This window comes from Amblyomma maculatum, chromosome 7 (assembly GCF_055883805.1).
Source record: "Amblyomma maculatum isolate TAMU_Amacu chromosome 7, ASM5588380v1, whole genome shotgun sequence".
Classification (NCBI taxonomy): Eukaryota; Metazoa; Arthropoda; class Arachnida; order Ixodida; family Ixodidae; genus Amblyomma; species Amblyomma maculatum.
This window is the reverse complement of record NC_139350.1, coordinates 6634327-6647441: the sequence shown is the minus strand read 5'-3', so window position 1 is coordinate 6647441 and position 13115 is coordinate 6634327. Positions and strand designations below refer to the sequence as shown.

The following is a 13115-nucleotide window of genomic DNA, read 5'->3' as shown; positions in this document are numbered from 1 at the left end:
GTGCCGCTCTTAAATGCTAAAAACTGAAAATATTTTACAACAGTTGTCGTCAGTAGTAAGAAGCCCTTACACGCTGCAATCGAAGGGAGCTGTGGCTACCGAAGGAGGTGTTCCAAGCTGTAGTTACAAAATGAGTGCGTGCCAAAATGAAACGGAGGAAAAGGCACCTTTAGCAGTAATTAGGAATGAGGGGTTTGGTAGTACCCACTAGATGCGGGTATTCGGGTTAAAATCAATAAAACAATATTTTTCGTTTTGCTACTGGTGATCTATTCTAAACCGAGACGATCGGCACATGATCTTCGTTTTTGATAAAAAAAATCTAGCCGTCTTTCTTGAAAACAAAACGTTATATGCACAGCCCACGATTATCGGTTTTCAATTTCCTTCTAGTGACAGGCGTCTCCTGTATGTCGGCGAGGACTTGTGCACTCAACACAACTTCACCGTAAAAGCAATCATCCAACGGCAAAAAACATACTAAACTTTTTGAAGTCAGAGACAGCGAAATCTGAGTCAACCGTATAGCACGTGATTATCTGTACACTATTCTTTCATGAAACTTGTTTTACACAATTGAACTGAATAGAAGAAAAAAAAAAACAATAGGACGCTTTAGCTTCGCCTGTAGGAGTTCAAAGCGATAGCATTATGGGGCTCCATTCGCATCGCCTTCTTATGCTTTTCAGCCTCACAACGACATATACTGACTACGCACTCCTTTTTTTTTTTTTTGTATTTAGTGCAGGGTGAAATTTTATTCCAGCCTTCATTTTAATCACCAATCAGATAACCGTCGTTTGGTTATTTCTTCCCGCTTAGTCTGTTTTTTCTCCGCTGTTTTACACCCCAATGTTTTGAAGACGATGGATATATAAGGCTTGCAATCGGGCCGCAGCTGGCGCCACCAGCTGCAGCAGCGCCGTACGATCGAAGGAATTTTCCAGTGAGCGCTCCACCACAGGTAAGCAGAGCGAAAATGTTCTTTGCTACTCGCTTAACTATTACTTCCGTAATTAGTTTCTTTCTAATGACGCACGCAAACATTAGCAGTCATCTGACAATGCATGCATTAGGTCCACCTTTACTCGGAAAGAAGCAAACCGGGTTTGTAGAAGTCATTGCGTTCTCACCTCGCACTTCAAAGGAACCGTGTTCGACCCCGTGGTTCGCGGGAAAACTTTACTTTATTCTTTACTTTACGTTTACTTCATTCTGATCTTGGCGTAACAATAACGCCGACACCTGCGTTTCTGCGAAGCGGGGCCCTTATACCCTCTTTACACGGGCAGAGTTAACCACGGGTAGCGTAACTGCGGTTACACGAAACCGTGGTTAGCCCATTTACACGGCAGACCAAACCATGGTTGCATCCCTAACAGCGGTTATCGCAAACCGAGTATGGTGTCCTCGGTTTGCGTCGTTAACAGAGGTTATGGTGGTGTCTGTTGATGGACGCTGCTCGTCGGCACCCGAGTGCGCGACGCGTACGAGCATGTTTGCTTCAACAGTGTACTCGTTTGCCCGTATTGAATAGGCGGTGTCTATTGTGCAGCCCGGAGTCTTCGCTTACGGCCTATACAGCCAAGCGTCTGCGCACTGAAGCCCCGTCCTGTGTCTGCAGTATCGTTTGCGCGGCTTGGTGCTCAGCGCGGAACATCAAAAAATGCGCGGTCTTATGAAAGTGCACAAGTTCGCAACGCTTGCAGCGCGGGATGCTGCGAGCAGGCTGAGGTACGTACGTTACACTTATCGCGGCGGTGACGCTTGCGAGCGCGGGGAACGACGGCGGGATGCGTAACCCCCTAGTCATTAATAGGCCTAAATTATTTATCTTCGAAGCAGCGGCGGTGTGCGCTTTCGAACTGATAAACGCTGTCGAAATGGTGTACTCATGAAACTTCCTTAATGTGAATCCTATTCTTCCGCTGTAAAATAACGATATGATTAACTTTGGCGACGCAATAATCGCATAGCTAGTATAAGCAGAGCGGTGAGCCGCAATGCACCGGCGGCAGCTGGCTTGAACAGAAACTTGATAGTATCGCGGTTATCGGTCTTGCCAGCAATTTGCCGCTGGTCAGTGATCTTCAAGAGTAATTCAATCCTGATATTCGGCTCAGTATTCCAGATGGCAATAAATTTATCACGCTTTGTTTCTGACGTCGGCGCTAGCGAGCCGCCGTGTTTTCGCGTACGGTCTGCGGGAGGAGGGGCCAACGCGGCGGTGTTTGCGGTGGTCGAGGAGGTGCTGCCATCGTGCGGGGATTGACCGCGCTGTTGACGCCTTGTCGGACGGCACTCCGGAAACTACGTTATAAATGGGATATTTGTAAATGCTGCTTCGTTCCGCAGATCACCGCGTCGCTTCGGTTGTACTTTATGGGTAATGGCGGCCGCAACCGAGAACGGTGGCGAGCTGTGTAAGCACAGCTAACTGCGATTGGTGGTTAACCGTGGTGAAGTCCGGTAACCTCGGTTAAGCGTAACCATGGTTAAGCCGGTCGTGTAAAGAAGGTATTAACAATGTCGCGTTAGAACGTAGCTACACTCGTGACTACAGACTGAAGTACTTTTACTAAGGCAAGTGGGAACGGCGTTGTATAAAGCTGAGATATGTTTATCCACATTGTTGCAGCTATAGTAAAAAGTACAATAACATGTTCTTGCCGTTGTACTGGGTCTCTGTAAATATCAAGCATGTAACCAGATGTTACTTACGCTTAATTGATTTTTGTTTAAAAGAAACTAAGTGCATATTTGCCGAAAAAAATTTTTTCGTGTAGTAAGCTGTTTACAGGAAGAAAATAACAACATTCCGGAAGTTTTCAAGAAAACTTGAGTACGATTTTAGCACACTGCTTCTTTCGCAGTGTGGAAAATTGCGGCGCTCAACCAATGCGGCCTGCGTTCACTTTGTGATGAATTCACCGTGTTTTTTGAGGTACGTCCCGTCAGGTTTGCTAATTTAGCTATTAGAAGCTATTTGTTGCCGCAGCATTTTGTGAGCGTCGCTCTAGCTTCGTGCGGTTGGTGGAACCGACAAATGCAGCCGCGGTCACCTGTGACAAATGCTGTCAGGTAGCGGAACTTGTCCGCAGATCCAGGTCTTCTTTCTTGCCGACGACTTGTTCGACTATTTCCCAGAAGGGCTGCCAGTCGTCTGCTATTTTTATTTGTAACATTTGTTTAGACACAATTGGCCTCGGACAGCAGGACTAAAGGCAGATGTTCTCGGCCTACAACAAAGACCCTGTCACCCATGGCAAGCTCAAGTGATGGAGTAAATTGTTATACAAATTCTAATGAGAAAGAAGGGGAAAGTGAAGCTTCAGCTTTGCCAGCTTGACCCGGTTTATGGGCAGTTGAAGATACTTGTTGCAACTTTGCTATGACGGTCACGAAACGAGCACCGTTTTTGAAAACTGTTCGTACTCCGTATCGGCCTGCTCATCATCCACTTACTCATCGAACTGACCCTTCGAAAGGGGAGTTCAGCATTGAAAGGCGTCAGTCAAGCGTGTGGAAAACTAGTATCGCTCTAACTAGGTTGCATAAATTGAGTACGCAGTACCTTTGATTTCTTCCAGACACTCCATTGTTTAACATGCGCATTTACAGATCACCGGAATTACTTTAGATAACCAGGGGTCGTGTCGCCTATGTTTAGATGCCTTGATTACACATGTGTACATTGTGATGAAAGACCACTACGAGGCAAACGCGCACAGTTCATTGTTCAGAATTTCTTCTCTTCTCGCGTTTTGGCACCAATATATTGCATGCCGTGAATACTCGGTTGTTCATTTAAAATTAAGTGACCGATGAATAAATAGTAACAATTTAAATGGACAAAGCAGAGTTTATAGAGGAGGCTTTGCGACTGAGGTGTTTGGCGGTTGTCTCTGCTCCAACGCTATCAGCCACCAGAACACTCCCTTCTTGCCGCTAGAGAGATGCGGCTGTGAGCGATGCTTCAAGGCAAGGACGCATGCCACAACGCAGTCGTACGAGGGGCGTCTTCCTCGATGGGCAGAGACAGTCTTAAATTAAACCGAAAGTTTCCGTAACAGCACAGAGTTGGCCTTGGAGGCCGACGCATGGAAGACCATTGTTCTACGAAGCATTGTGTTCAGAATGTCAAAAGGGTGCTAAACTTCCCGCCCAAACCGCGAAAATTGTCATTCCAGCCCTCCACAAACATGACATTTTGTCCGAAGCGGTTTCTGGAGGCAAGGTTCATCAATATTATGTGGCAGCAGTGTCCACTAGAGCTTGGGTATTTAAGCCAGCAACACTCACATCCACTTCGTTTTTCAACCCGATAACAGAGAAAACGGAGCAGACAACTGTTCCATGACCTCCTCTGCCGCGGCACTTATTTTTCCAAGTGGGGTGAGAGTAAACGGCGACGTGGCGAAGCCGAACTGCCGCGCTACTGAAAAGGAGGCTGCGGTTGGTAATTGGTCTAGAGAGCTCTTTGTTGCAGTGGCCGAACAAGAGGCTATTTCCAGGACTCCTGCTCACGAGAATAAGCATCGCCAGCCATGTAGAAAGGGGCGAATCTTGGCCACAACAATGAAAGTAGCGACAAATGTGTCCATTACGACCACAATGATAACAAACCAGGACCAAGTGATGTACGGAGAGTGTAAGGAAGTCGTTAGGATTGGGGTAATAGCTTTGAAACACTACATGACTTTTGCCTTTTTCGGGGCGGCGTGAGAAATGAAATTTTGCAATGATTTTTAAATGAGAACAGGTGTTGCACATGGTAAGCGGCAAGCTCTCAACTGGGACTATGATACGGACAAGTGCAGCCTACTCCTGCCTATGAGACGGATGCTCCAGGGAGAGGAGTCTCGAGCACACATCCATGGTAGACAGAGTCGACGGAACGATTAGTAAATTACTGGGCCGCGAGCTGTTCGAATACAGTGCGTGGGAGTAAGGTCGCCATGGCTACAAAAGTGTACGCAGGTTACAGTGGGTATTTTAGAAAGCCGACCAAAATCTAGCGGAAATGCAGAGTGTCTTCAGCGCCTCAAACATCTTGCAGTGACAGGTCACGTGAGAATTGGAGAGGTTTTCGTTCGTGATGAGGAAACGGAACACGTCTTCGGCAACGCATCACAGCAGATGGCTAACTTTGTTTTGTCATCTTGCGTTATAGCGCAGGTAATAGTGGCACACACGCTTAGCGCTTTCTCTGTGCACATTGTGCAGGTCTCACGAGGCCGTAGAGCTCGTTTAATAAGGGATTGTTCAGCCTTTGTTTTTTTTTTTGTTTTTTGTTTTTTTGCAGACAAGAATCTTGGAAGCCTTGAACCGATTCATTCCATTCCTTCCAACCTTCGAAGGAATCGTGGAAGACACTGCGCGCCGTTAAAAGCAAGTCATCATTTGATGCGATTATCAGCAATCGTGGCGTTCAAAAGCGATGCTCCACTTTACTGTGAGTGGCTTCCCCTGCCTCGCTAAACGTCGCATTGGCGGCTGCTTTCAATTTTTTTTTTTTTTTTTGAAGCGACATCTTCATTACGTCAGGTTTTGAAGCCGTCAGCATGGAAGAAAATTTGACTTTGAAAAGCTTTGACTTTCAATGTGTGGGTGTCCACGATTCTGTGGTGTCTACCTGACGTATACTGCGCCTTCCTTTCTCCAAAACCTAACATACCGAAGCACATATCCCTGGCGCTGTACACAGGGATGCGGCAGTCGAAGCACCCACCCTCTGATGGGCCCACCTATGGCATTAGGTGGTGGTCAATAATCGTGCAGTACGCATGGTGTTCGAATAATTCCAGGGTTGTTTTCCGTAATAAAGATGCCCTGAGCTCTCCTCACTGCATGCTCGCACTCGTGAATACTTCTTAGCATACACGCGGAGCGGAAAACGAAATGTGAGACAACTCGGCTCCCATCCACTTCCGTGGAATGCCAGACTACTGAACAATTCTTTAAATCCTACCATTCTACTTGTGTGCGCTTTAAAAGCTGCTACGCTCGCCTTAGTTGGCATCTGAACAAAAATATTCTATCTTGTGTTTAGTTTTCCGCAAGTACATTTCCTGGTCGTTCACCTCGATTTATGGAAGCAGGCTTGTTGTGCATTGATGCGTTTTAATGTGAAAGCATTACTAGGCTATGTCGGCAATCGTGCGTGTATATGTACAGAACGTGTCCGCAGCCATTGTTTCGTTCTTTAAAAAGTTAGGATCAAACGAATGGTTGTGATTGGTAGAGGATTATGTGAGGATGAGGAGATTGTGGAAAAAGAAAATATGCCAATAGGGTTATTAGTTAAATAATTAGAGCCAAACTGTAAAAGTAAAATCAATCAGACGTCGAAGTAGGTATACGATTAATGTCGACCTCTAAGAGATGGGACGACACGCCAACCAGAAGTGGATGTGACAAATAAATGCGTTACAGTCATCAGAAGTGTTTAATGGGTATCAAAATCTCGCGTCGACAAGATTTGTCCGCGAGAAGTGTCAGTGAGATTACGCGAATGACAGGTACTGCGCGTTTCCTTTCCTGTTAACGAATTATAGAACGCAAGTGATTTTGATGCATTCAAGGGAACAGTGGTTGTGTTCGACAAGGGGAGAGCGAAGTACCGTGTGGAGCAGCAACACTCAGACTTTCGCATTTTTCCACTGCTGACTCTGCAGTGCTCCCAAATTTTTTTCTCTGCACGTATGAACTGTTTTTGTGCTTCCTATCTCTTTCTCCTGCTTGCAGTATCATCTTGAGGCTAAAAGTGCAGTATTAATAAATAAACAATGACACAGGATTGAAGATAAAGCTGGGTTATACCCGAACAATATGCAGATGTGAGATTGTGAGCGTTGCTAAATGTGTAACCTTCAAAATATGTTGTGAATATAGATGGTTGGTTGGTTGGTTTGTGGAGTTTAACGTCCCAAAGCAACTCAGGCTATAAGAGATGCCGTAGTGGAGGACTCCGAAAATTTCGACCACCTGCAGCGATGGCGTAGCGGTAGAACATCCGCATCGCATGCAAGAGGACCGGGGTTGAAATCCCGGAGCCGGATTAACAAAAAAAAAACGCGTGTCGATGGAATTGCATAAACAGGTTTCGGGTGCAACCTGATGCCGGTGAACACCTCCGGCAACGCACTCCCTCACCAGAACAGGAGTTGGCCACCTTGGTGCAGTAATTGGCCGCAACCTGCTATGATAAGCTCCATAAAACCCCGGCCCTCAGTCACCAGCGGCTGCGGAACAGCTGACCACGGCGGCGGTCAGACCTGTGACGCAGCAGGGAGTGCTAAGAACTTCTGGCTCCGCTGGACAGGCCGCCATTGGAAGCTGACCCTGGCAGCGTTTAACGCTAGAACCCTAGCTAGTGAAGCTAGTTTAGCAGTGCTGTTAGAGGAACTAGAGGGTATGAAATGGGATATCATAGGGCTTAGTGAGGTTAGGAGGCCGAATGAGGCATATACTATACTGAAGGATGGGCATGTACTGTGTTATCGAGGTTTACCAGAGAGGCGACAACTAGGAGTAGGTTTCCTTGTCAATAAGTATATAGCGGGTAATATAAATGAATTCTATAGTGTTAATGAGAGGGTAGCAGGCATCGTAATTAGGCTTAATAATAATAAGCGGTATAAACTGAAAGCTGTACAGGCCTATGCACCTACGTGTAGTTATGATGACCAGGCAGTTGAAAGCTTCTATGAAGATGTAGAGTCGGCAATGCGAAAAGTAAAGACGCAGTATACTGTACTAATGGGCGACTTCAATGCCAAGGTAGGGAAAAAACAGGCAGGAGACAAGGCAGTAGGTGACTATGGCATTGGTTCTAGGAATAGCAGGGGGGAGTTACTATTTGAGTTTGCAGAGCGCAATAACTTAAGAATCATGAATACTTTTTTTCAGCAAACGGAAGAACCGGAAATGAACATGTAAAAGTCCTGACGGGGAGACTAAAAATGAAATCGACTTCATACTGTGTTCAACCCCCGCCATTGTGCAAGATGTAGAGGTAATCGGGAAAGTGCGAGGCAGTGACCACAGGATGGTGAGGTCCCGAATTAGCCTAAATCTGAAGAAGGAACGCAACAGATTAGTAAGAAAGAAACCCATCAACGAATTAGCGGTGAGGGGGAAGGCAGAAGAGTTCAGGATCTCGCTACAGAATAGATATTCAGCTCTAACTGAGGATGGCGACATTACCGTTGAGGCAAGGAACAATATTTTCAGAGATATCATTACGGAGTGTGCTGTAGAAGTAGGTGGTTGGATAGTTAGAGAGGATACTGGTAAGCTGTCTAAGAAGACGAAAGATGTGATTAAGAAACGCCAGAGTATGAAAGCTTCCAATCCAACAGACCAGACTGAATTGGCCGAGATATCAAAGCTAATCAATAAGCGCAAGGTGGCGAATATAAGGAAGTATAACATGACGAACATTTAGCATGCTGTAAAGAACGGGGGAAGCCTTAAAGCGGTAAAGAAGAAATTGGGCATAGTCAAAAACTAGATGTATGCGATAAGGGACAAGGCGGGCAACGTCATTATGAATATGGGCAAGATAGTCAAAGTAGCCGAGCAGTTCTGTACCGATGTCTACAGTAGCCGAAGAAGTCAGGACCGTAACGATATTGGCGGTAGAGACAAACAGTCAGACGTTCCATCAGTGACGAAGTACGAGGTCAAGAAAGCATTAGAAACTATGAAAAGGGGGAAATCAGCTGGAGAGGATTACATTACAGATTTGCTGAAGGATGGGGGGGGGGGGGGGGGGGGTCGTGTTAGAAAAACTGGCCACCCTGTATACGCAGTGGCTCGTGTCATCGACGGTACCGGAACCATGGAAGAATGCAAACATTATCCTCATTCATAAGGAAGGGGACTCTAAGGACCTTAAAAATTGCAAACCAATCAGCTTACTGTCTGTAACGTATAAGGTATTTACTAAGGTAATCGCTAATAGAATCAGGACAACCTTAGACTGCAATCAAGCAAAAGATCAAGCAGGCTTTCGGAAACGGTACTCTATTATCGATCATATCCATACCATCAATCAGATGATAGAAAAATGCACGGAATATAACCAGCCCTTATACATAGCATTTATTGTTTACGAAAAAGCATTTGACTCAGTTGAAACCTCAGCGGTGATGCAGGCATTGCGAAATCAGGGGGTAGACGAGCCGTACGTGAAAGTACTGGAAGATATACATAGTGGCTGCACAGCAACCATAGTTCTGCATAAAGAAACAAAATACCCATAAAAAAAGGTGTTGGGCAAGGAGAAGCAATCTCCCCAGTACTATTCACAGCTTGCTTAGAGGAAGTATTCAGAGACTTGGAATGGGAGCAGTTAGGGATAAGATGGAGAATATCTCAGTAATATGCGATTTGCTGATGACATTGCCTTGCTAAGCAGCTCTGGGGATGAACTGCAAGTAATGATTGGTGACCTAGACAGGAAAAGTAGAAAGGTAGGCTTGAAAATCAATATGCAGAAGACTAAGGTAATGTTCAACAGCCTTGGGAAGGAACAGCAGTTTACATTAGGTAGCGAAGTACTGGAAGTAGTAGGCGAATATGTCTACTTAGGACCGGTAGTAACCGCAGATCCGGACCATGAATAGGAAATAAGAAGAATAAGATTGGGATGGAGCGCGTTTTGCAAGCACTCGCAGATTATGACTAGCAGCTTACCGGTATCGCTCAAGAGGAAAGTATACAACAGTTGCATCTTGCCTGTACTCACCTATGGGGCTGAAACGTGGAGGCTAACCAAGAGAGTTCTACTTACGTTGAGGACAACCCAGAGGGCTATGGAACGAAAAATGGTAGGGGTAACATTAAGAGATAGAAAGCGTGCAGAGTAGGTCAGAGAAATAACAAGTTACCAACATTCTAGTTGAAATTAAGAAGAAGAAATGGGCAGGACATGTAGTGCGAAGAGAGGATAACCGATGGTCGCTTAGGGTAACAAACTGGATTCCAAGGGAAGGAAAGCGTAGCAGGGGGCGGGAGAAAGTTAGGTGGGCGGATGAGGTTAAGAAGCTCGCAGGGGTCAAGTGGATGCAGCTAGCACAGAACCGGGTTAAGTGGAGAAATATGGGAGAGGACTTCGCCCTGCAGTGGGTATAGTCAGGTTGATGATGATGATGATGAGGAAAAGGATCTTTAACGAGCACTGACATCGCACAGCACACGGGCGCCTTGCTTTTCCCCTCCATCGAAAAGCTGCCGCTGAGGGCGAACGCATCGAATCTCATCTACAAGATCTTGGCGGTCAAACATAAGTTGCCTAATCTGTTTTTTGTGAAAAGCTTCATCGCAGCTTCGTTACTCTCGGTTAGGGTATGTCATATTTTGCTCAAAAGCTTTGTGCCCGTGCGGTAATGAAAAACAAATTTGATTGGACCTAGGGCGTATAACGCAAAGTTGTGACGAAGGCTGGGCCCAAAAGTTGTTCGCGACTGCAGCAAAGCGAAATAATTATTAAACAAATAATTCGACTGGCGTGCTGGAACAAAACAAGCCTAGATATAAAAATGGGAATCACATAAATTGACTTGCCAAAAGCACTGTGCTTAACTTTATACATGTGCAGAGCGGCTTTGTAGGCCTTTTTACGGTGCTTGTGCACACGTTTCTTATCGCGCCTAGCAAGTTAATTCACATGTCTTAAAATTCGCCAGCAGAGAAGCCTAAAGAATTAAAAGTTGCCTTAATAGCCTTTTTCAATGGCTTTTTTTAACTGGCTATTCTGGCGTAGCCTTTGCAGTGGTATGCGAACCCGGTACTGTGAGGAATACGATATTTGTCCAGGGGAAACGTCAAAATTATTGTCATACTTATAACATATGAGGCGTCAGTCTCAGGTCACAGCTTGATTTACAACAATTCTCGAACCACAAGTACACGGCTACGCTGGGTTCTGGAGAATTCTGGCTTTATTTCTAAATGAGAAAGCGTCCAACAGGCTCTGCAATTGCGCATATAATTGTTTGCTGTTGACAGAAAACAGTGGCGTTGTCTTTTTCTGTTCTAGTGACACGGACGTACCCAAAACGGCCCCAGCAGTATTTGCTGCTTGCCGAGTCGGAGCCATCAATGAGCCGGGAATAATAAATCAGGAAAAGATGTTTCATGAAATACTGCCTAGTGCAGGCGTAACAAAGCATCGTGTGCAACACTTCCGGAGATGACATTCATGATGTGACCTTTGGCGAGCCTGAACCAACTATCGGCTTGAGCTTTTTTTGCGGATGCGAAAACAATCTGCAGTAGGTGTGGTCTTCAGGCAGACACAGCGCTGCATCGAGAGAGGTCGTCGTCGGAGTGGCCATCCTTCCCCTGCGTAGCATGCGCAGCCGTCACGTGAGTGAGCAAAATTGCAAACACTTTATCAGCACAGTATTCCACAATTTGCAGCTGCACTCCGGTTCGAGTCAAAGGAGTCAAATATTATTTAAACAGATGCGTATGTGCCTTAAAGGAATGAAATGAGATTAGCTTTCTGACCTTCTCAGTGTAAAGGGGGGTATCCTGGCCCTTTGATTTGGGGAAACTTTTGCAGCCCTCCAGAATAATGCTTCATTTCGTTTTAAGTTCGCGGTGTTGACGTTCTCATTTAAAATTTCGTTCATTTAATAGAGATTTAAATAAACGATTTTGATTATTGAATACGTTTTATATATCAGAATGTAAAGTATAACACCGACCGTACCTGAAATATTTAGGTGTGAGTTTGTTCCCTACGAAGACATGATAATGTTATTTTCTTCCAGTTTAACCAATTATATTTCGACCATAAAATAATTTTCGTTTTTCACTCATCAACACCAACAATTCCCTTACTTTTCAGCGTTGCGGTGTCAGGTTTCATCATATGAGTACAATTTATTTCTGTACCGCTTTTTAATTTTAAATCGTGCGGACAGCAAAAGTTGGCATAATCCCAAGTAGACATGTCATTGCATGTTACCCGTTATTCTTTCTTCAATCTCTGGCGTCCCCAAAAGAAAGCTTTCTGTACGGCGTATTCGCTAGGGAATGCACATTAATCATGAACAAATCATATGTCGCCAAATAAAGCTTTGAAAGTGACGTCTTGTCCTACGACTCGTCACCGTGGAAGTAGACATTCTGTATTCCGCTCCTTTATATGTTGCGTGGCCATACGTCCCTTTTCGTTCTCAGAAACTTCGTTGTGACAGCCGTACTGAGCATCATTCCACTGAACATTGCTGCAGAGGAATAGCGCTGATAATTAAGAAACGAGGCTGATATACATGAGTGACTGCTTTCACCTAAAATTCACTACATGATGAAACGGAATAGGATTACGAACCTATGCACTTGCAAACATTGCACAAACATCATACATTGACCAGGTATTCAAATGAGCGAAGGTTATTTATTCAAATGCCAGGTTGACCCGAGTCGACATTGCATAGAGCCCGTTATGGTGAGAACAAGGGTGAAAAAACAGGGCGCACAAAGTTCCGGTGAGTAAAATTGTTGGAGGTCGTTGAGTCGACATGCAGACGAACGTAAGGGGGGGGGGGGGGGGGGTAGTTTCAGAAATATTACGCACTCTTTATGATTATTTAAGGATATAAAAGTGCCAGAAACCTGATTCAATTAATGGTTGGCGAGGAGGACAGCCACGTGAAAAAGATGGCGAAGTGGAACATGATGATGTGGCGTGATATAGGAAGGGAAAATGGCAATAGTATATATACAGAAGAAGGCCACAATGGCAAACATTCTCCATTTTTACAGAAGGGGGAGCTGTCAACTCTCTCACCTTTTGCTGTACTTGATGCTTGCGCGTAATTATTAGTCTAGACCATGCGGCTTAACTTAGAGACCTCAGTATCGTTACTGCGGTTGATATGGGGCCCAAATAAAGAGACGAATTTGGTTTTCGAGCGCACTAGCGTAGCGGACGCGAAAAGATCTGCACGTTTCCTAAACGGAGTTTGAGTTCGAGAAAATCAAGTTCAGTATTTATCTTGTTAATCATCGCATATATGTGAGAGTTAGGCGAAGCACTGGATGCCAAGTGAACATTAAAATCATTACGGTGGTTTGTTAATCCTTGCGTACATTGA

At 45.1% G+C, this 13115-nt stretch overlaps 1 long non-coding RNA gene across 1 annotated transcript in view; it reads left to right on the top strand.

Annotated features, from left to right (window-relative positions):
• The first annotated feature begins 744 nt into the window (after positions 1–744).
• The window catches only part of LOC146182663 (uncharacterized), a 77165-nt gene continuing 64794 nt past the window's right edge, over positions 745–13115 (top strand). Inside the window, exons 1-3 of the long non-coding RNA XR_014708654.1 lie at positions 745–964; positions 5306–5455; positions 11048–11376. This is a non-coding gene — a long non-coding RNA (uncharacterized LOC146182663). The remainder of the gene's footprint in view (positions 965–5305; positions 5456–11047; positions 11377–13115) is intronic.